At 48.7% G+C, this 20,933-nt stretch overlaps 1 protein-coding gene across 1 annotated transcript in view; it reads left to right on the top strand.

The window, feature by feature from the left end:
• The window catches only part of STK35 (serine/threonine kinase 35), a 45,651-nt gene extending 28,447 nt beyond the window's left edge, over nucleotides 1–17,204 (top strand). Inside the window, exon 4 of the mRNA XM_012455305.3 lies at nucleotides 12,512–17,204. The gene's annotated coding sequence lies outside the window, so the exon portion shown is untranslated. The remainder of the gene's footprint in view (nucleotides 1–12,511) is intronic.
• Nucleotides 17,205–20,933: the final 3,729 nt, after the last annotated feature.

Raw genomic sequence — 20,933 nt, 5'->3', positions numbered from 1 at the left:
GTCTCAAGAACATGGCGTTTCGTTGTTTTTGTACTGTTTTGCTTTTTAGAGCTGAAAACCTGTGCGGGGTCCTGTCACATGGGCAGCCTGGTGATCCTGTCACGGGGCAGCTCTCCAGTGTGGGCATCTCACTCTCTTTATTTATTTATTTTTACTAGTTATATAACATCAGAGTCATGATTGCTGGCTGTAAAATTGATTTTGAGAACCACTTTAATTTGTAAATTGGGAAATACTTTCTATTTCGGGTTAGGGAAAGGCATACAGGGGAAGGGGGCGGGGGAAGAAGGTCTGTAGTCCCTGGTTTCAGTATTCCTCGGCTTTCTAAGTGCAAGCACCAAGAGCAGAGGGGTGGCCCTCCAGCCTCATCTGACCATTCAGCCAGTGGGGAAGGGGCTTCGGAGTCACTCCCTTGGCCATCCTAGTACAACCGTAGTTTGAATGACAATATAGGGCATGGGTAGAGGCTGCCCCATCTGCCTGTTCACCAGACCCTTTTCCCTGGAATCTGGGGACCCTTGGTCTTTACACAAATTCAGCAAATGGTTACTGAGAATTAGGAGCTTGCTGATCATCCTGCATTCACTATGTAGTCATGTGTCACTTAATGGCAGGGATATATTCTGAGAAATCCATTGTGAAATGATTTCGTCTTTGTGCACACATCATGGAGTGTTCTTACACAATCCTAGATGGTATAGCCTCCTACACACCTAAGATAAATATGGTAGATAGAGCCTATTGCTCCTAGGCTGCAAACCTCATAGCATGTTGTAGTATTGAATACTATAGGCAGTTGTAACACAATGGTGTTTGTGTATCTAAACATGTAAACATAGAAAAGGTACAGTAAAACATATGGCATAAAAGAGAAAAAAATGGCTGGGCTTGTTAGCTTATACCATATTCCCAGCACTATAGGAGGCTGAGACAGGAAGATCAGTTGAGCCCAGAAGTTTGAGACCAGCCTGCGCCACATAGGGAGACCCCCATCTCTACAAAATTAAAGTTTGTGGTTTTTTTCTTTGTATTAAAAATGGTATACCTGTATAGGGCACTTACTATGAATAGAGCTTGCAGGACTAGAAGTTGCTCTGGGTGAGTCAGTGAGTGACTAGTGAATCAATGTGAAGGCCTAAGACATTACTGTACACCACTGTAGAATTTCTTTTTTAAAAAATGGATTAACCTTAGCTTACTGTAACTTTTTTGCTTTCTAAACTTAAAAATTTTTTTAACTTCTTGATTCATTAACATTTAGCTTAAAACACAAACAAGAGACAGGGTTGCACTCTGTCACCCAGGCTGGAGTACAGTGGCACAGTGGCACGATCTTGGCTCTCTGCAGCCTTGACCTTTCGGGCTCAAGCTATCCTCGTGCCTCAACCTCCCAAAGTGCTGGGCTTACAAGCCTGAGCCAGCATGGCTGGCCCTTTTTTCTTTATAACCTTATTCTATAAGCTTTCTCCTGTTTTAAAAAATTACTATTTTTTTACTTTTTAAACTTTTTTGCTTAAAAACTAAAACTCACACATTAGCCTTGGCCTGTGCAGGCTCAGTGTCGGCACTCCCCACTCTTTTTTATGTTGTGAAATCCTCATCTGTGTCCTGGGTATTGTTTTTCCCCCAACTCTCACTCCAGAGAAAGGAAGTGATTTGCACTGGCCACATGGCTAACTCGTGCCATCTCAAGAGCCAGAGCTCCAGTGCTCATGCTCTTTTCCGTCAAGCTACCCCAGGGAGGTCATCGGAGCAAGTCCATGTGGCACCGCCCTGTCTCAGGGCCACCAGGAGCTCAGAGGGGGGAGCTGGCTTTTGCTGAAGAAGTAAGTGATGGCAAAGTAGAGGACACATAACTTAAGATGGACCTTGAGGAAAGGAGAACAGACGAGGATATTTTAAGCAGGGGACATAGCACATCCAAAGACAGAACACAGGAATTTGTGAAGAGTACGTATCCCTGGGTGGGTTCACACACAGGCCAGAGTAGAAAGCTAAATAGGGCTAGGTTGCCAAAGAGCCTTGAATGCCAGCCTGAGGAGGAACTTCATCCTACAAAAAAAGGCGAGGGAGAGTGGGTGGTGGTGAGAAGGCTGTATTTTAGGCAGGTGAGTCAGTAACAATGAGGGGAGAACTGTCAGTCCCCCAGGGGAGGACGACGAGATGCCGCACTGGCAATGCATGTCTCCAGAAAGTGTGAGACTGCGCAGGCACCTTCCAGAGCATGGGAAGGCAGAAAGGGCAACATCTGAAGAGGATGGTGAGGAACCTGTGCTTCCATGTTGTCAGGACATCAAGAGACTGGCTGTTGAACCTGTTGGACTGGTCAATCAAGGTTTAAACTGCAGCTCTCCTACTTACTAGCTGGGTGGCTTTGGGCAAGTGATCTACCTTCCCTGGGCCCCCATTTCCTCATCTGGTCAGCACAGTAAGTGTTGCTCGCTGTAGGCTGTCCAGCGCAGTTCCTAGCTCCTAATGAGAGTTCAGTCAATGGTGGCTCTGCGTATTGCCCTCCTCCTGCTGTTTTGTTTTTGCCAAATCCTTGTAGGTTAATCATACGTTTCACTTTGGTTCTCACTAACAATTTGTGATAGCATTCTTTCCCCCAAAGAGATCTCCAAGCCCCTTAGCAAGTGCCTCCAGTGAGTTCCCCTTGGCTTAGTGGGCTTTAACTCATTGTAACCAAAAGTCCATATGGACCTCTCTGTGGGTATGACCTTGTTGGAAACTTTCTTTTTATAACCACAAATTGTTTTGTCCCCATATGGAAGAGTGACCTCTCCCCTTTAGCTAGTAACAGCACCTTAGCATCTTCCTCCTGGCAAGGGCCCTGAGGACCTCAGCCTTTTCCTAGGCTCTTTCTTTGCTAATCACAGCAGCCACAGCTGAACCTGTCTCTCTGGGGACCAATTGAGGCAGTTGGCAGATTTTATTCTCAACCCCACACTTGATAAGTTCAGGAAAGGAATTAGGGTATCCATGTAGCTAACTGCTAATTGCCCGGGCTGTTTCTAGAGACAAATAGTTCCCCTTGGTGTTGAGTTCCACCCAGTGCCTGTGTATTAGCTAAAGTGCTTAGGGGAGCTACCAACGCAGTGCCCTATTGCCTCTTGATTTCCCAAGGCCAGAAAGACATAGTTTAACTGAGCCTGGATTCTCAGACGCAGACAAGATGACTCAGTCAATGTGCAGCCCTGCCTTCTGGTCACCACGGAGACCTCCACATCTCAGAATCTGCAGTCTTGCCTACTGTATCTTTGTGTGCATTTGGCAAACTTTTTAGTACTAGCACTTTTGGCAGTGTACTCCAAGGAATCAAATCGTTTAAAACAATATTAAGCAAGTTTTCATGTCTAAGAGCTTTCACGCTAACTGCTTGCTCCACTGCCCTGACTGACGGTCTGGCACACTTGAGTTACAGCTGACATCTCTTTGCAGCAGCCTGCTGTCTCGGCTTTAAGCTTTGCTCAGACCCTTTGCCTCAGTAAATCATATCCTGCCACTTGTTGCTGTGAGAGTGTGTGTGTCTTCCTTGTATAAGTGGGACGTGGATTGAACTTCAGGGACGCAGCATAGAGCCTGTCTCCTCTTGATAACATTCATCCACTTTAAAGGGGAGTCTCAGGCCAGGCACAGTAGCGTGCGCCAGTAACCCCAGCTATTTGAGAAGGCTGAGGCAGGAGAATCGCTTGAAGCCAGGAGGCAGAGGTTGCAGTGAGTGGAGATGGTGACACTGCACTCCAGCCAGGCGACAGAGCGAGACTCCATCTCAAAAAAAAAAAAAAAAAGACAAAGGGAAGGTATCAGGTTCTGCTTGAAACTTTCAAGGAGGAGGGGGCCCTCACCGTTGCCCTGTTAGAAAGGGCTCTGGTACGTTGGGCTGAAGTCTGCCTCCCCCTAAACACTCTGGCCTAATTTCCCTCAGCCCCAGCCACACAAGTTGTACTGCTCACCTGTGCTGGGGGCGCCCTGCTTAGAGTACTCCTGTGCTGCTGTCCGGTTAGTTTTTGCCTTAATAAATAAGGCACCTACAAAGGTCCTCTTGGTTCTCAGTATTCTTTGTGCCATGTGCCTTTCTCAGACTCTGAATGATGTGTTATTCTACCAGAAAAAAAATGCCTGGGGCCAAGTGCAGTGGCTCACGCCTGTAATCCCAGCACTTTGGGAGGCCGAGGTGGGCAAATCACCGAGGTAAGGAGTTCAAGACTAGCCTGGCCAACATGGTAAAACCCCATCTCTACTAAAAATACAAAAATTAACTGGGTGTCGTGGTACACGCCTGTAATTCCAGCTATTCACGAGGCTGAGGCAGGTGAATCACTTGAACCTGTGAGGTGGAGGTTGCAGTTAGCCAAGAGCGTGTCATTGCACTCCAGCCTGGGCAACAGAGTGAGACTCTGTCTTAAAAAAAAAGATTAGCCGGCTGTGGTGTTGTGTGCCTATAGTCCCAGCTACTCACGAGAATCACTTGGATCTAGGAAGTGGAGATTGCAGTCAGCTGAGATTGCACCTCTGCACTCCAGCTTGGGTGACAGAGCAAGACTAATTAGCTGGGCATGGTGGCATGCACCTGTGGTCCCTACTCAGAAGACTGAGGTGGGAGGATCACTTAAGCCAGGGAACTCAAGGCTGTAGTGAGCCAGGATCATGCCTTTGCACTCCAGCCTGGGTGACAAAGCAAGGCCCTATCTCAAAAAAAAAAAAAGAAAAGAAATCTTGGGAAGTCCACAGTTTCAGACTAAACCACAGTGTTCCAGTCCTAAGTCTGTTCTTCTCATTAACCTTTTACTGTAACTAACTTGGACTTGGGGGACACATTCTGAGGTCAGGCCTGCTCCAAATAGCCACACTTGGATCTCAAGGACCCCCTTCACGTAAAACAGATGTATTTGCTGAAGTTGGCCATCTTCTTCCCCTTGAAAGATGGCCCCTGTTCAGAAGTCAACAGGAGCCCCTGGTTGTGTAACTGATAGGCTCTGTAATATCAGGAAAATCTATAATCCATGCATGCCTCATTTCTCCCACCCAGCTCTGAAGGTGTGAAAGAGGGGAACAGCACCCTGTAGCATGGTAGAAAAATAGCATGGGTTTCCGACTTGGACACAGTCCCAGCTCTGTCCCTTACCAGCTGCTTGAGTTTGGAGAAGTGGTCCAGCTCTCTGAGCATCACTGTCTGCACCTGGCTTGCCGGGATTTTCAGTGGGAACATGTGCAGAGCACTTGGCAGTGACGCAGGAACTCAACCAAAGGCAGAGATTTTTTTATAACCATGTGTTTATGTTAAAACTCTATCATAGAATGAATGATTCTGTGAAGTTTTATTGCTGTGTGCTAATTCCCAGTTTCTAGCAATCACCTGGTATTTGAGCTCTTCCTAAAAACCCAACATTGCTGCTTGGTCACCTGAGAGGCTTAAGAGAAGCAGCAGACTCTCCATGTCCTGCAGGAAGCTCAGGGTCTAAGATGGTAAGGTGGAGCACATGACATGGCTAGTGGAGTCTGAGGACATCCATGCCTGTTCACTAGGCAGGGGGACAGAAGAGTCCCCGTAGAGACTGGGCCCTCTCGGAGAGTTTCCTGGGGAAGCCGTGTGGAGGGGAACCCAAAGGGTGAGTGCGATCTGACTGACAGATAGGGGTGGGAGTTGGGGTAGCTAGACCAGCAGGAGCTGAAGACCCAAAGCAGGAGGGAGGCTGTCACCTCAAGAGAAGATCAACTTGAGGCCAAGGCATCTTGACTGGAATTTTTGCCCCAGCAAGAGGGTTTGGTTTTGTGTTTTTTGGATGTGATTTGCAGCCACTGTCGTAGCTTATTAAGGTACCCCCTGTGCATCTCACTCTGCCTGCTGTGCATACTATTACTGGTCTTCGTACCCAGCAGAGAAGACATTTCCTCATTTTAGGCTGAGCAAACTGAGGCTCAGGGAATCCTGACTTGGTGAAGATCAGAGCTGGGCTGTAAATTTTGGATTTTCCTACTCCAAAGCCGATGGCTTGAGAGAACACCACCTCCGAGCCACACTTCCCTGCATTTGGGGTCTGCTCCTGGATATCTACCTATGGGGGAGCTGCCTTGATTTGGTTTCCTAGTCAGGGCTCAGATATCATAAGGCGTGGACCTGTGGTCTTCTGGGTTGTCATGGAGCACTGCAAAGCTTCTGTTGTATATATTGATCTCTGCCCTCTTTCTCTTCTTTTTCCTAACATCGTGCCCCTTCTGTATACTGGAAGACTGAAAACGGTGTTATCCATTTGTCTGTATTCCCATCTTTCGACCCTGACAACAGCCATGTTCACAGCACAGGCATTCCTGTTTTTGCCCTACTTTAGGCACCATAGTTGGGAGCTCAACCTTAGAGGAATGATGCATCAGAAAGCGTGACTCCCTGGCCTCGCTGCCTCTGACTGATGGGAAGAGACATTCGTGCCGGGGCAACCAAACCCTCCGGGGCTGGCATGTTAATGTCTAAGTGTGAAAAGCCAGATGCTTTGGTGTATTAAAAAGTAAAGAATGACTCATTTGGAAGCTAACCCTGCTTAGAGAAGAGGAGGACTGCCCTCTGTGACCCTGACAGATGACTTTTCCTCTGTGCTCCTGTGAGCCTCCTTGCTCCACAGCATGGTATGCTGAAGATTAATAACCTGAGCCTCAGTTTGCTCATCTGTAAAATAAGGATAATTCTTACATGGTCCTTTGGACAAACGAGGTGTTGCATAATCTTGCACAACTGCTAGCATGTCATAGGTGTCATTAGCTACAGTGATAATACCACTGCACAGGACTGTGGGTGAATTTAAGTAAGAGTGAACTCTTGGCTCCCCACCCAGTAATACCCCACTTTGAGTTTATACTGTGCCTTAGTCTATGAGTGTGCCAATGAGATGACTTTGTTTTCTATTAACCAGATCTGAGATGCAGGATAGAAAGAGGAAACTGGGCTTTGGGTTTGAAGTCTCAGTCTGTGATACCCTAAACAACCAAAATGAATGACATGAATGACAGCAAGATCGATCTTACTGAGTGCCCCATCCTGTGTCAGGTACCATGACTGGCAATTTACTTGAATTCTTCACTCTTCACAGCAGGCCCCCGAAGGGAAAAGAGTTCCATGCACATTTTCTAGTTTAGGAGAAGGAGACTCAGATCATGGAAATAGTAATTGGTAGAGCTTGTATTTGAACCAGGACTGTCTGCCATAGAGCCTGTGCTCTTCCTTAAGAGAGCACTGAAGTGAGGACAAACCTCGTGGTTACCAGACTTCCACATTTCCTAAGACAGTGCAATTTTAAAAGCTGGGGAGGCAGGTCTGGGAGGGAAGCAATCTTTAAAACCATTCCTACTTACTTTCACATCATTCCATCAAAGAAATTATGTTTAGGCCGGGCATGGTGGCTCATGCCTATAATAATCCCAGCACTTTGGTAGGCCAAGGCAGGAGGATTGCATGAACGAAGCCAGGAGTTCAAGACCAGCCTTGGCTACGTAGCGAGAACCCTATCTCCCAGCTACTCAAGAGGCTGAGGCAGGAGAATCACTTGAACCTAGGAGGCATAGGTTGCAGTGAGCAGAGATCACGCCACTGCACTCCAGCCTGGGTGACAGCTAGACTCCGTTTTAAAAAAAAAATAAAATGTAGCTAGGTGTAGTGGCATGTGCCTGTAATCCCAGCTGCTCAGGAGGCTGAGGCAGGAGGGTTGCTTGAGCCCAGGAATTTAATGCTGCAGTGAACTATGATTGTGCCAGTGTACTCCAGCTTGGGTGACAGAGCGAGACCCTGTCTCTTAGAAAAGAAAGAAAAAGGTAATGACATTTTGATATCAACAAAGTAGGAAGGCCATCCTTTTAGAGTAAGGGATAATCACCAAGGTATTCTGTGCCTGCAGGCTGAGGAGTAGGGAAAGGAGGTGAACACGTGAGCCATCCTTGTCCTCAGCCCCACCCTCCTGTGCATGTTCCCCTCAGATCTCCCAGGCTTCTGTTCTCCAAGCTGCTGTTGGCCTTAATGAGAGCCCTTCAGTTTCTCAGTCTCCTTAAACAGACCAGACGCCTGACTGGAAGACTGTTCACTGCCTAGTTGGCACCATGTCCCCCTCTGTCCCCCAAGCACTAGACCTGTGCACAGGCACGTAAGCCTTCCATGAGCCTTTTCTGAGTGAGTCTATTTATAAATGAAGGGATTAGATAGGTTTTAAACTCCACTTAAGCTCTTTTTGTCTTCTATAGGAAGGGATTTTACATTACATAGTTACATGTCAAAAGCAGGGGCTTTGGAATGAGACTGCCCTGAATTAAACCCTTTTCTCTATCATTTACTGGCTATGGGGCTGTACTCTCTGAGCTTCAGTTTTCTCATCTCTAAGACTAGGGGGACAGTACCCCTACCTCTTAGGGTTGCTGGGGTGAAGTAAGGCAATGGATGTAAAAGACTTGATCCTTTAACAGTGATTGGAAAGCAGTGCTGCTTTACTAGGTTGTTACCTACAAAGAACTTACCTGGCACATACAAACTGCTCCATAAGTGGTTGCTGTTATGCCAGTTATAGAGAAATACGAAGGTGGGATGCACTAGAGAACTTGGTCCAAGAGCTGAAATGAGAAAGGTAAGGATTCATAGCAGATTTTCCCAGATCATTTGACACCTGCCACCCACAAGATCATCTCAGATGCAAGCTATCGGAACCGTTGCTGAGCCAGCTTTGAAAGCACTGAATGAAGACTGTCATAGTGCAGAGACTTTGGGTAGTGAAGCTGGAAAACTTGGGATTGAGTGCTGGTTCTACTCTGCTCAGCAACTCTGGTGTGAGGCAAGTTGCTCCATCTCTCTGGGCCTATTTTCTTGTAAAAACTGGCCAAATCCATCCTCACAGTAATCATGGGAGTGCACAACAGATGTCAGTTGCAGGTTCATCACAACACCTCTTTTCATTATGCTTAGCACGTGTGATTTTTACCCCCAGGGAGTGGGCTCTGGTCAGAGGTAGGGATTCTACAGAGAGGGATGAGAAAAACCCCAGTTGAAGCTGGTAGCCAGGCAGGCACAGCCTGAGCGATCAGAGAGCTGAGATGTGGCATTTGCTAGGATGAAGTGCCACAAGCCTAAGGCCTCCCCCGGGATCCACTGGGGCTGGCACCTATACCCTTTATAGGTCTGCTGCTCAAACCCAGAACCGTGTGGTCTGAGCTATTCCTGTTCATAGCTGCAGAAAGCTACCTTCGGTGAGCTTACTGTGCTGTTGGCTCCCTGGGAAAAGTGCTCCTTCTCTGATGGCAGATGGGAAAAGAACCATCAGCCAAGATTCTCTCTGCAATGGAAAGCTCTCTTATTTTCCTTCTTTGTGTCCACAAGAGAGAACGAGACTCAGACCTGTGGGCTGTTCTGAGGCTTCCAACAGGAGGGCCGGAGCCAGTGCCAGAGCTAGAGGGAGGGTGGAGGAGCCTTTGGGAAATGTCAGCCTCACTTCCTGGCATAGGACCCAGTGATTACAGTGGTCATTACAAGCTGGTGTCTCAGGAGTTCTTGCAGAGTGCTGTGCTGTTGGTCTGACCTTCTGTAGTCATCACACTGTGTTCTGCTTGTTTTTTATGTAGAAAGGAACCTCTGGCTTCTGAACCTGCCTCCTTGCCAACACTGCTTTTCAGCTGCCATGTGCTACCTTCCTGCTGATCGGCATCCTTTTCAGGAGATTGTCCTCAGCTAGGGCCCTAGCAGGGAGGAAAGAAAAGAATGCTGGAAAAGTCATAACTGGTCCCAAAGATTATTTTAGCACATCACATGTGACCGTATAATTTCTCATCATATTTCACAAGGTCTTAATGCCTCGATGGTGAGGGCCCACCCTAAATACCCTCTTCCCCCATCTTCGGGTTGATCTGCTGTGTCTACGGAAAGCACAGAGAAAGCAGTAGGCATGCTAAATAGAGCTAGAGTTTGAGATGGCTGCTGAATCATCAGGGAATATGTTTATGATGATTTTCTTTTTCCATGTCAAAAACTGGGATACAAGACCTACAAGTGGATTTTTTTGAGAGGAATTAACAGGCTGAGGAACAGAAGCAGCAGAGTAAAAGGCTGGGCCTGAGAGATCCTGTATTTTCTTTCCAGATGAGCCACACCCACTTCCTTCCAAATAGACTCTGGGTCACCCGCTCCCTGGGCAGTAGAGCAGGGAATCGCACAGTCTAACCTCCCGTTTGGCAGTGTAGAAGCTCTCCCTTGTCCGCTGGGCATGGAAGAGCCCAGACAAGACCCCACGTCTGGACCTCTCTGTTGGAGCTGCCAGCTTTTCTTGTTCATTAAAGTACCCTATTTTTCCTGTTAAAAAGTAAAATGTGACATTGGTGTGTGTTGAATAATAAAAATCAGAAGTAGGGGAAGAAGAAAATCTGGTCGCAACAAGTGCAACATTTTGTTGTATTTCTTGTCAGATGTTCCTACACTGGAGTGTTTATGTTTTTCATAGTTATGGTCATGTTGTGTGCTACACAATTTTGTACCCTACTCTCTTCCACCTACCCAAGGGAAGTGGTTTTGCCATCATCTTCAAAACGCCATGCAACAATCTCATTTTCTCTGTAGTAAATCAGTAAGTTGAAGGATCATTTGCTTACTTAATCCTTATTTTTGGACTTGTGAGTTGGTGCCTTATAATTTAAATAATACTTCAGTGAACTTCTTTATCCATAAAGTTCTTTTCATATTTAGGTTTATCTGTTAAACTTGACTTTCAAGAGTAGAATTTTAGGGGAGCCACCAATCTAAACACCTTTGAAGCCCTAAAAATAGCACCAGACTGCCCTCCAGTAGCTTTTTCCCCTCCTCCAGCAGTGTGGGGAGGACCCTTCTCGTGGTACCCTCACCAGCCAGAAGCACTTTTGGTGGTTGCATGGCTGAGAACCACGGCCTGTTGAGATTTAACACGTTTATAGTCTCTGGCTGGGGACAGTTGGCTAGGAAGGGGAGGACTCATTGAGTATGCTTGTACCTGCTATGGGCCAAGAACCTGATAGTCATCCCACTCAGACCTCAACAAAGAGCCCCCAGTGTTCAGAGGAAGAAACTGAGGCCAACAGGAAGTACATTATCCAGTACTGTCCTATCCTGCTGCTTCTTGGGAGGACTACCCAGGTCCCTCGCCAGGAGCTGAGGACAGTGAGCTGGTGTTGTCAGACTGCACAGGTGGCAAGTCATGGCAGCCACAGTGCTGGCTCTGCCTCACAAAGAAAGGAAGCTGCTAGGGGATTGCTCACACACAGTGAAAGACTTGTTTGCTTTGGTCATTCAGGCTGAGAACAGGCACTTTAGAAACTCCTTAGATGGGCCAAGGTGGGCAGATCACTTGAGCCCAGGAGTTCAAAACCAGCCTGGACAACATGGCAAAAACCGTCTCTACTAAAAATACAAAAATTAGCCTGGCATGGTGGCGTGTGCTCTGTAGTCACGGCTACTCAGGAGGCTGAGGTAGGAGGATCACTTGAGCACAGGAGTTCTAGGCTGCAGTGAGCTGTGATCAAGGCACTGCGCTCCAGCCTGGATGACAGAGCAAGACCCTGTCTCCAAAAGTCTCGATGATTCTATGTGTAATGAGACTGGAGCACTGTTGCCCTAGATGGCCCGCCCTGCCCAGGACAGCACTATACTTAGCAATGATCCGATAGCTCAGAGCGGGGGCTGCCCAAGACTAATCTCTGTGGGCCCTTGAATTCTAGGCCTCCAGTAGAATAAGCCCCTGAAGGGCAGGCTTGTCTTATTCCTGAGGACTGGCACTAAGGCAGTTTTCAAATAATAGCGAATACTAATAGGATCAGGCCCTCTTCTCGGTTTTACGTTCATTTAATGTTCATCTAATCTTCATAATAGTCTGTGACGCAGATGTAGGTGATGAGACCAGGGAACAGAGAACTTAAATTCCCCCACAGTGCATGGCAGCAGACAGTGCAGGCCCATAGCTCCTGGCTATGGGACTCCGGCCTTTCTTAAGACTATAGCAGGTAGCCTGGTTCGGGTTCTCAGAGGCCTGAGCTTCATTCTTCTCTTTAAAATAAGATATCTAAACCTAGAGAGGGTTGCTGTGGCATTTATAACAAACAGCACAGCTAGCCCCAGAGAGTGGGGAAGAAAGTGTGGGTGGAACCAATGTTGGCAAGGTCCATGGGGACAGAAAATCCAGAGTGGGCCCTGCTGTATCTTCTCCTGATAATACGGGGAAGTCTTGGATTCGTAATCGGTTTGGCAGCTGGAATCAGCATGCTTGGGTTCCCAGCCAGTGTCTGCCCCTTAGTTATTGTGACCTTGCGTAAGTTACTTAGCCTGAGCCTCAATTTCCCTATCTGAAAAATAAGCATGTGTGTCTAGACCTGGGAGGTTGAGACTAGATTTACCCCATCTATTTAGAGTGCTCCCCCACAATCCCCAGCACACACAGCTTCAGCGTTCCTCTGGGTTGGGAGCTGGTGCCCAGGCCTGCTGACCAATGTCTGTCTACTCCTTCCTTACATGCCTTCTGTCTTCCAGGTCGATCCCTCGGGACCCACAGTCTCACCGCGTCTCCTACAGAGGACGGCAGAGGGTGCAGGTGGTGGCTTGGCCGGCTGGCGCTCTCCTGACAGCTGGATCTCCGGCAATGTGAAGCTTTTGTTTGGGTTCACCCCTTCCTTTTAGCTTTGCTTAATTTTTCTTCTTCTTCTTTTTTTTTTTTTTGTTTTTGGTCTTTTCTTTTTAATTTAAACCATTGAGACTTCAGAAGAACAGGAAGCAATGCTGTGGTGTGGACAGGCACCAATTTCTTTGAAGAAATTCAATATGGACAAGGCATATGCATAAATTTCACTTTTAATTTGTATAAGGGGTTAGGGAGCTATTTTCAGTTTTGTCCTTCACTTTCCCTCTGTCTTCCTTCTTTATATTTCTCTCAGTTCTATTTATGACACCTCACTTCCCCCAGAGAAGGCCTGCCTCCCCATAGGGAATCTGGGGATTTCTCCTGGAACGGGGCATGAGGACATAAGGAGGCCTCTGGGCCACACCTCCCTACCAGATGCAGGAACTCCTGGACTCCTTGGTGGGCTGGCCCTGGCTAGCCCTTGGGCCTGAGAGATAATCAAAAGCGAAGAACTACCTGGAAGAGGAAGACCAGGGTTTGGCCAGAATTAAAAAGGTCTCAACTCTGGGCTTTGTTCTCTTTAAGCTATTGGGAGCCCCAGGCCACACCAGGACTTACAGCAGTGGGAATCCATTCCTCTTCCACCCTGTATTGCAGGGAACTGGGAGGGAAGGGTGGAGAGTGACCGTCTTGCACTTGCTGGTGGTCAAGCAGCCATCCCGCCACTCTGTATACCTGCCTTTCTGTTGGGAAAAACTGTTGTGCCAAACTCTGGGACACAGCTGGGTCTTCAGCAGGCATCTGTCACTGCTGTGAGGTCAGCACCCCTCACCTAACTGCCTCCTGGATCGTCATCTTCCCAGATGTGTCCCGTAGTGCCCACGTGTCACAGAGACGGCCTGAGGCCATAAGATCTGGTTGCGACTTTGTCATAACAGGGTGTCCTGAACTGGCTGCCATTGTGGTGTCCTCACAGTGCAGGGCGTGCCCTGTATGCTGTAGTCCATGGTGTCATATCAAGCGCCATTCCCCTCACCCACAGAGACTGTTAGGTGCCTGTCCTCAGCATAGACGTATCTGATAGGAAAATAGCGGACCTGCCCAGAGCAGGAGGTGTGGGACTGGGTAGACCCGCTGCAGCATCAGGGGCCCATTTGTTGGCTCACCACCTTCAGGCTTCCCCAGCCATGATGCTTCCACTGCCACCACTGCCTGTCTGTCACAGCCATGCTTGCACTCTCTAGTAACCCTCTCGCACTTCCCTAGGGAAGTCTCCCTGCCCCTGGGCTGCTTCTCTGAACCCATCTGTTCTCCCACTGCAAGAAGGGGCCCCGTGTTGTCCCTCTGGACGGGACTGGCCACTCCGAAGACTTTTCACCCCATTATGGCCAAATAGTATAGGTTCCCTGGGGAGGGGCAAGGGAATCCCTTTGTGTTCGTTTTTGTTTTTTGTTTTACCTTAACCAGCATTGGATGGATAGGGGAGAGGGTTGGAGGGCATTTCAGTTTCTATGTGACCAAGGCAGGGGCTTTTACTTGCTAAGCAGCAATCTTTTGGCCCTGAGAATTTGAGAGAGAGCGGTGCATCAGGCCAGGCTCGGCAATACGTTTGCACACATTCTTTCAGCCTTCTTTCAACCTCCTCAACGCCAAGCTTTCTTCCTTCTTGTGGACGGAGGGTTGGCTGCTGTTAGCAGGATCCCACGGTAATAACCAAGCCCTTCCCTTCCTGGGCTGAAACCCTTTGTGACTGCCTGTCTCCTGTCTCTGACTTCTCAGGCAGTCTCCAGAGTGCACTGAGTTGTAGCCAAGAGGTTGGGAATAGCGACATCCCCTAATTGCAGTGCACGTTCCTTCTCTGCCCTCCACCCTGCCTTCCCTTGGGGGCAGTTGTCTCTGTACATGAAGAAATGGGAAAAACAGTCCCCAAACCCAGCACCCCCGTCTCCCTGGCTGCAGCCCATGCTGTAACATCCCTAGTGAGCTCCAGCCTAAAGAGCCCCTTACTTGCTTTTTCTTCCCCACCCAGGTCTCGTAGCTCCAACTAAATAAGTTCTTGGAGCCATTGTGCTTCCCCTTTGTTATTTTTCTTGCTCTCAGAGTATCCCCTGTAGGTGACAGGTGGGCAGCCCGGTAGGGGTCACCAGCCTCCATGCCCCCTTACCTTCCAGGACTCCCAGCCAATTCTTGCTTAGTGGCACGACCTCTTTCCATAGTGCAAATGCAGGCCAGCTCTTTAGCCTCAAGTGCCTGCCCCTCCTCCCTCCCCTGCTTTCTCAAACACTTGCCCACCTCAGGCACTCAGTCCTGAGTAGACGCGGGCTCTGCCATGGTGAGAACTGGCTGTGGCTCAGCCCCGAGTAGCACCTGTAGTCTCAGTGCCACTCCACTGTCCCCGTGTGGATCGGCTTCTGCTCACTGTCGCGTCCCCCCTCCTGTCTCTTCACTGGGTCTCAGGCTGCCGGCAGCTCTCTGGTGCATTATCTCAGCACCACCAAGTTTGTAGGACCTGCCCAAGTTCTAGGAGTTTTCAAACATTAAAATGGCAGTCATTCATTCTCCTTGGCTCTGTGGCAAGGATAGCCCATCGGAGGGGGCTCTTGACCTTGGCTGTTAGGGATCTGAGCTTGGGTTTCCCATCAGAAGAATCAGCAGGACAGATTGTAGTGCCTTATTCCATTGTCCTCCCCTGACCAGGCTCCTGGCTCAGCTGGAAGTGTGTGGCTGCTTTCTCTCTGTCTGTGTCCTCTGTCACTTGCTCTTTCACCAGCTCTCATTCCCAGAGAGCCATTGGGGAGGGATCACCCCCAACATCCTCCTTCTGAGGGCTAGAGCCAGGTCTGCAGCTCCCCACCATCACCAGGGCACTCACTTGCGGCTATAGCCCAGGACAGAAAAACTGTGCTTTGGACAGGTGCACACTCTGCCTCTTACCTCTAGCCAGGAGGATGCTTCAGTCTGTTCATTCGAGACTGGCCCCATCTGAACCCTCTCTGGGCACTGGGGACTAAGGTTGCAGGCCTTAGCCTCATCTCATCCCAGAGGCATTGGGTCAGGAGAATGAGAACTTTTTTCCTCCCACCTGGACATAGTTTGCCCCTATGGCTGCCTTTCTGAGGGAGTATATTAAATGTTTACTTAAGAAACACCCTGTTTACTGCCAGAGGACAAACACACCCAGCACTGGGTGGAGATTTGACTCTGGACAGGGCCTGGCCTCCTTGGTGGCACTGCCGGGGGAGGCCCCAGAGCGAATGAGGGCAGAAATGGGCGAACACCCTCCGCTCCCTCTGCTCCTGACCCTGTGGTGCTAGGACCACTCCCCACCTTCCTCACGGCCTCCTCGCCCTGCACATTCCCCGCCTCCACATTCCCTTCCTCTAGGATCTCAGCTCCTTAACATATCAGTTGTCTTCTAGCCTAGAAAACCAGTGTTTGGAGCAATAAGATGATTGTGTTTGCTTGAATCTTTTCTAAGAGAAGGAAAAGAGCTGGCATTGTGGGAATTTTCTTTCTTTTTATGCCATTGGCTCTTTACCTTCTTAGAAGACATCTTAATACATGGATGTCTGGGATTTAGCCTTGGGGTATCTTTTGGAAACTTAGAAAAGCAGGAGTCAGGCTGCCACCCCCAAAGAGGGACCCTAACTTTCTGCCCTTCCCTGGATCCATATGGCTCCTTTCAGCCCTGCCCACCAAGTGCAGCTCCCACTCTCCATCCTGCCCATGCGCCCCCCCTTCCCCCGACATCTGGGGGCACTGGTGGCTCTTACGCTAGGTGGGTATCAGACTATCCCTCCCCTCTACTGGTTTTCCTTCCTAGGCCTGTAGGACATAGCTCCTGGGAATCTCCTCGGTCCTGGCAACCTTGGAAGAGCTAAGCTGACATTTTTTAGGTCTTTAGGCCACTGGGTTTTGGAGGCAGAAATCCAGAGATAACTGGCTCTGCCAACCTGTCATACAGGGCTGTCGCACAGCCTTCGAGACAACACAGGTGCGTCTCTGATCCTGCCCTACTTGGGCTTTGAGGGCTTCTGTCTGGAGAAATGCCCTCAGAGGGTAACCACTAGGTGTGGCAAAGAATTGGCCAGTGTTAGCATCTACAGCCATCACCGAGAAATGAGTCCACTGCCATCGCCTGCCTAAGGTTGCAGAGGGTATCAGCAAGGAGGCCATCCTGGTGGTTTTCTAGGGGAGGCCACAGGAGGAAGGGAGCCTCTTCAGGGGCACTGGAATCTTTTGTGCCAGGGGCTTCTTTTCATCAGAGCCAGGCAGTACATTTCAGTGACTTCTGAAACATTGGTGTGGGACAGGCATGAGCGTGAGGGAGGTTTTAAGCCAGGCACAAAGTTAGTTTCAAATACTAGTTAATAAATCTATTTTTCTTCATTTCCTTTTTTTGCACAGAAGCTGGTAATCTAGGACCTACGTGTGAACAACTTTATATGAATATTTTTTGTACTTGGTTTACTTGGGTTGGTATGATACATTATATTTAAGTTCCTTGAACACTGTGGATCCCCCTAATGTGTATGAATGACTGAGGCTTTGTAAATTAAGGGACGTTTGTGTGAATAAAGTTATTTGATGGGGTCAAAGAAGCCATATGTGATTTAAAAAAGTGTTTTGTGTTTTGTTTGTGCCCTGTCTGGGAGGAGGAAGCCAGCCCATGCTGCAGCCCCTATCCCAGCCGGTGGGTGGTGTGAGAGAAGGATCCTTGGCCACCTCCATGTCCCTGTGCTTGAGGAAGCTGCCTGGTGGCCTTCGACTGGCCTTCCCATTCTACACCTGAGAAACCAGCACTTAGAAGTGGAAGAAGCTCTCTGAAATCATGCAGCCATGACTGGGAATCCTGGATCCAAACTAAGCCTGTTCTGTCCTTCCAGGGGATCCAGGGCCTAAGCAGACATTGTGGACCTCCCCTCCAGACATCCCAGAAGCTCCCTCAACCCCTAGTCCTGTGGTTCTGCAGTTCTACTTTGAGAGAGTTTTAACAAAGATCTAAAACGGGTGGGTCTCCATACCAAAGCAGCAAGGGTGTAAGGATCAAGTTTTGGAAAAGCTCAGCAGAGAGGTCGGTTCCATCAGAGGTCAGCTCAGTGGCCTGCGGTTGGTAGCATCCATGTCCAAAAAGCAAGGGATCCAATGAAGCCAGGCCATCCTGGTTGGATTGGGAATGGGAAAAAGAGCACATAGCCCATCTCTCTTTCTGTGGGCCAACGAAAGCCATACTCCATGAGGAGCAAGGACTGGAATTTATGAAAAGCCAGATGCTTTTGTGACCACCATACTGCCTAGTAGGTGTGATGTGTGCTCCTCTAGGCATGAGAAAACTGAAACCCAGAGAACTCAAGACTGCTGGGTGAGTGGCGGGTGGGCTGGGAGAAGAGCCCCCACCACTTGCCAGCCAGGACGGGTTGCTGAGCCTTGCTGAACATCTACTTCCTCAACGAAAGTGGGGGTGGTGATAGCTACCTTCAGATAAGTTGCAGGCTAAATGAGAACCTATTATTGGGCCCAGCACATAGTAGGCACTCAACAAATGGTTTGGTGATTTTCCCAAAAAGACAGGTTTGGTATTCACCTGGGGTCTGCTGAGTGCTAAGCCCTGACTCCTGGCATCGCACAGCCTCGGTGAAGCTTACCAGTCTGGTGAGGGTTAATGTTTACCGTGGAGCCCACAATTCAGGGGCTCTGCCTAGGAGACCCGGGAAACCCAGGAAAAATAAAACTCCTGCAGGAGGATGGAGTCAGGACTTAGGAATGTGTGAGCTAGAGGAAGAGATAAGACTGGCCTCTGCCTAATCTGCGAGTGAGCAAGCTACGTTCTGGGTCCAGTGGCTGCTGGGGATGGGCCTTCTAGAAAGGGATACTTCTGTCCTTAGCCTGGACGATAACCTGGAGCTTGAAGGACAGCCCACAAGTTTGTTTTCTTATTAACAGATTATTGAGAGAATGCATCCTTCTGAAGTGTACGTTTCAGTGGTTTTTAGTGTATTTACAGAGTTGGGCAGTCATTACAATAATTCCAAAATATTTTATCTCCTCAAAAAAGAAAAAAATCCATGCCCATTAGCAGTCACTTCCTAGTCCCCCCACGTTTTTAATTTCCTTGGGTCTATACCAAGCAGTGGAATTGCCGGATCGTATAGTCACTGTTTGGTTTTTTGGGACCTGCCAAGTTTTTCCCAAGTGGCTGCACCATTGTCCATTCCCACCAGCAGTGCGTTAGAGTTCCGGTTTCTCCACATTTTTGCTATATTGCCTTTTTCGTTATAGTCAATTGTGTGGCTGTAAAGTCACAAGTTGTTAAAGATGTCTACGCCATTGTACTACGGGTTAGTAGCAGATAAGGGAGAAGAGCCAGTAGATGCTTTAGATTCTTGACCCAGACACTGATGGATACAGCAACCGTTGGGGGCATAGCCCACGCCTGGGAGGGTTAAAAGAACACAAACTGGCTCTGCCCTTTACTGGTGCTTTGAGGCAGATCACCTTTCTGACTTCATGTTTTCATTTACAAAGTAGTAAATAGCCACTTCACACGACTAAGGTTTTTCTTGCAAAATGCTTGGCGGGCAGCCCTTCAGTGGGCATGTCCTCCTTTCCCTGTGTCCTTTGGAGTTAGGGCAGGGTTCAGAGATGAAGGGCCTTGGAGGAGCTCGAAGCATGTTGTGTTTGGGTGTGGATGGTGAGGAACGTGGGACGTATCACTGTGATACAGGGTCTGAGGTGTGTCGTCCAGACCATGGAGGGAAGGATCTGGAATGCAGAACCAGGCCAGTGTCCACGCCAGTGCAAGAAACTAGACATCGGGGCCCTCACTGATTTCCCCTCCTGAGCCGCTGCTGGCTGTCCTTCCAGGTCTAGCTTCTGACTTAGTCTTTTGATTAATACCCTTTCCCAGCCACCTACTCAGTGCTTGTGAGTCAGGCCTTGCCAGCAAGGAGCTCCCGGCCCACAGAAGGAAAGTCAGAGAAAATGGGTACATCCTCATAGCATGCCAGATATGACAGGGAAGCTCCAGGGGCTGTGGAGTGTGGAGAAGGCCCCACTGCAACCCGAGAGCCCTCGGGGAGACTTCTGGAAGAGCCGAGGCCTAAAGGGCCACTTTCAGTCCACCCTGCTGCCTGACCTGAGCCTGTCCCTCTCCAAGCCCTGCTGCAGCCCCCGAGCCTGCAGTGCCCTGACAGACTGCTCACCACCATGGCGCCCTCACCCTCTTCAAACCTTTCAACTTGGAGAGCTGCAGGGTCTGCTGGGCTCCCGGGGAGTCTTTACCTCGTAATATCTCACCCTGAGAATTCAAAAGAGATCCTGTGGCATTGAGCTCCGTCCCTCGATCCAGTCTCCCAACAGATTTAATCTTGAATCAGAACAGGTCATGCTGTGGCACAGAACACAGTAAGTTCCTATTATGCCTAAGATCTTCTCCAGACCCCCTCTCCATGGCCTGCCAGGTCCATTTCCTACCCAGTACCCTCTCAGGCTCTGCCTCCAGGCCATCTTGACCTTACTGCTGTCCTTAAACACACAGGACACTTCCATCTCAGGGTCTTCGCACTGGCTGTTTCTGCTACCTGGAATGAGTTCTTTCTTCACTGCTTCATATAGGTTTCTGCTCATTTCACCTGAGAGACCCTTCCTGGCACCCATATCTAAAACACCTCACCATCACCACTTCTTTAGCATGCTTTATTTTTACTTATAGCACTTATCACTAGCAGAAAGTTTTATATATTGTATATATATACACAAGTGTGTATATAAATATGTGTGTATGTGTGTGGGATGGATGGATGGACGGATAGAGATATGTGTAAGCAGTGTCTGAGAAGGCACATACTAAATGTGTAATATGTATTCATTGATTGCATAGCATATCAGAGCATGCTAGTTCACAGCCCCAGTAGAAGAAGCCTGCAGGGTAGAGGGCGGTGCCAGGACAGGAACCCAGGCCTCCTGAGCCCTGGCCCATCCTGTGCCTGGCCTGCAAATTCTCTTCTTTCCTGAGGCTTAGTCACAGTCCACTTCATTCTCGCCAACCCCTGATAAGTAGGAATGAAATCAATTACTTGAGAAGGAAATCACCAGATGTGAATGATTATATTACTGGGCTTTGATTTCTTTTATCTGGAAACAAGGGTCAGCACACATTTTCTGTGAAGGGTCAGAAAGCGAATATTTTCAGCTTTATGGGCCATAGCGCTCCTGCTGCAGCTCCTCAGCTCTGCTGTTGTAACACAGCAGCCATAGACACTATGTAAACAAGTGAGCATGGCTGTGTGCCAACAGAACTTTATTTATGGGCACTGACATTTGGATTTCACATAG

Source organism: Aotus nancymaae, unplaced genomic scaffold (genome assembly GCF_030222135.1).
Source record: "Aotus nancymaae isolate 86718 unplaced genomic scaffold, 86718_ANA_hifiasm-v0.15.2.pri h1tg000029l, whole genome shotgun sequence".
Lineage (NCBI taxonomy): Eukaryota > Metazoa > Chordata > Mammalia > Primates > Aotidae > Aotus > Aotus nancymaae.
Note: the sequence above shows the minus strand (reverse complement) of the source record. Positions and strands in the feature narration are given on the sequence as shown.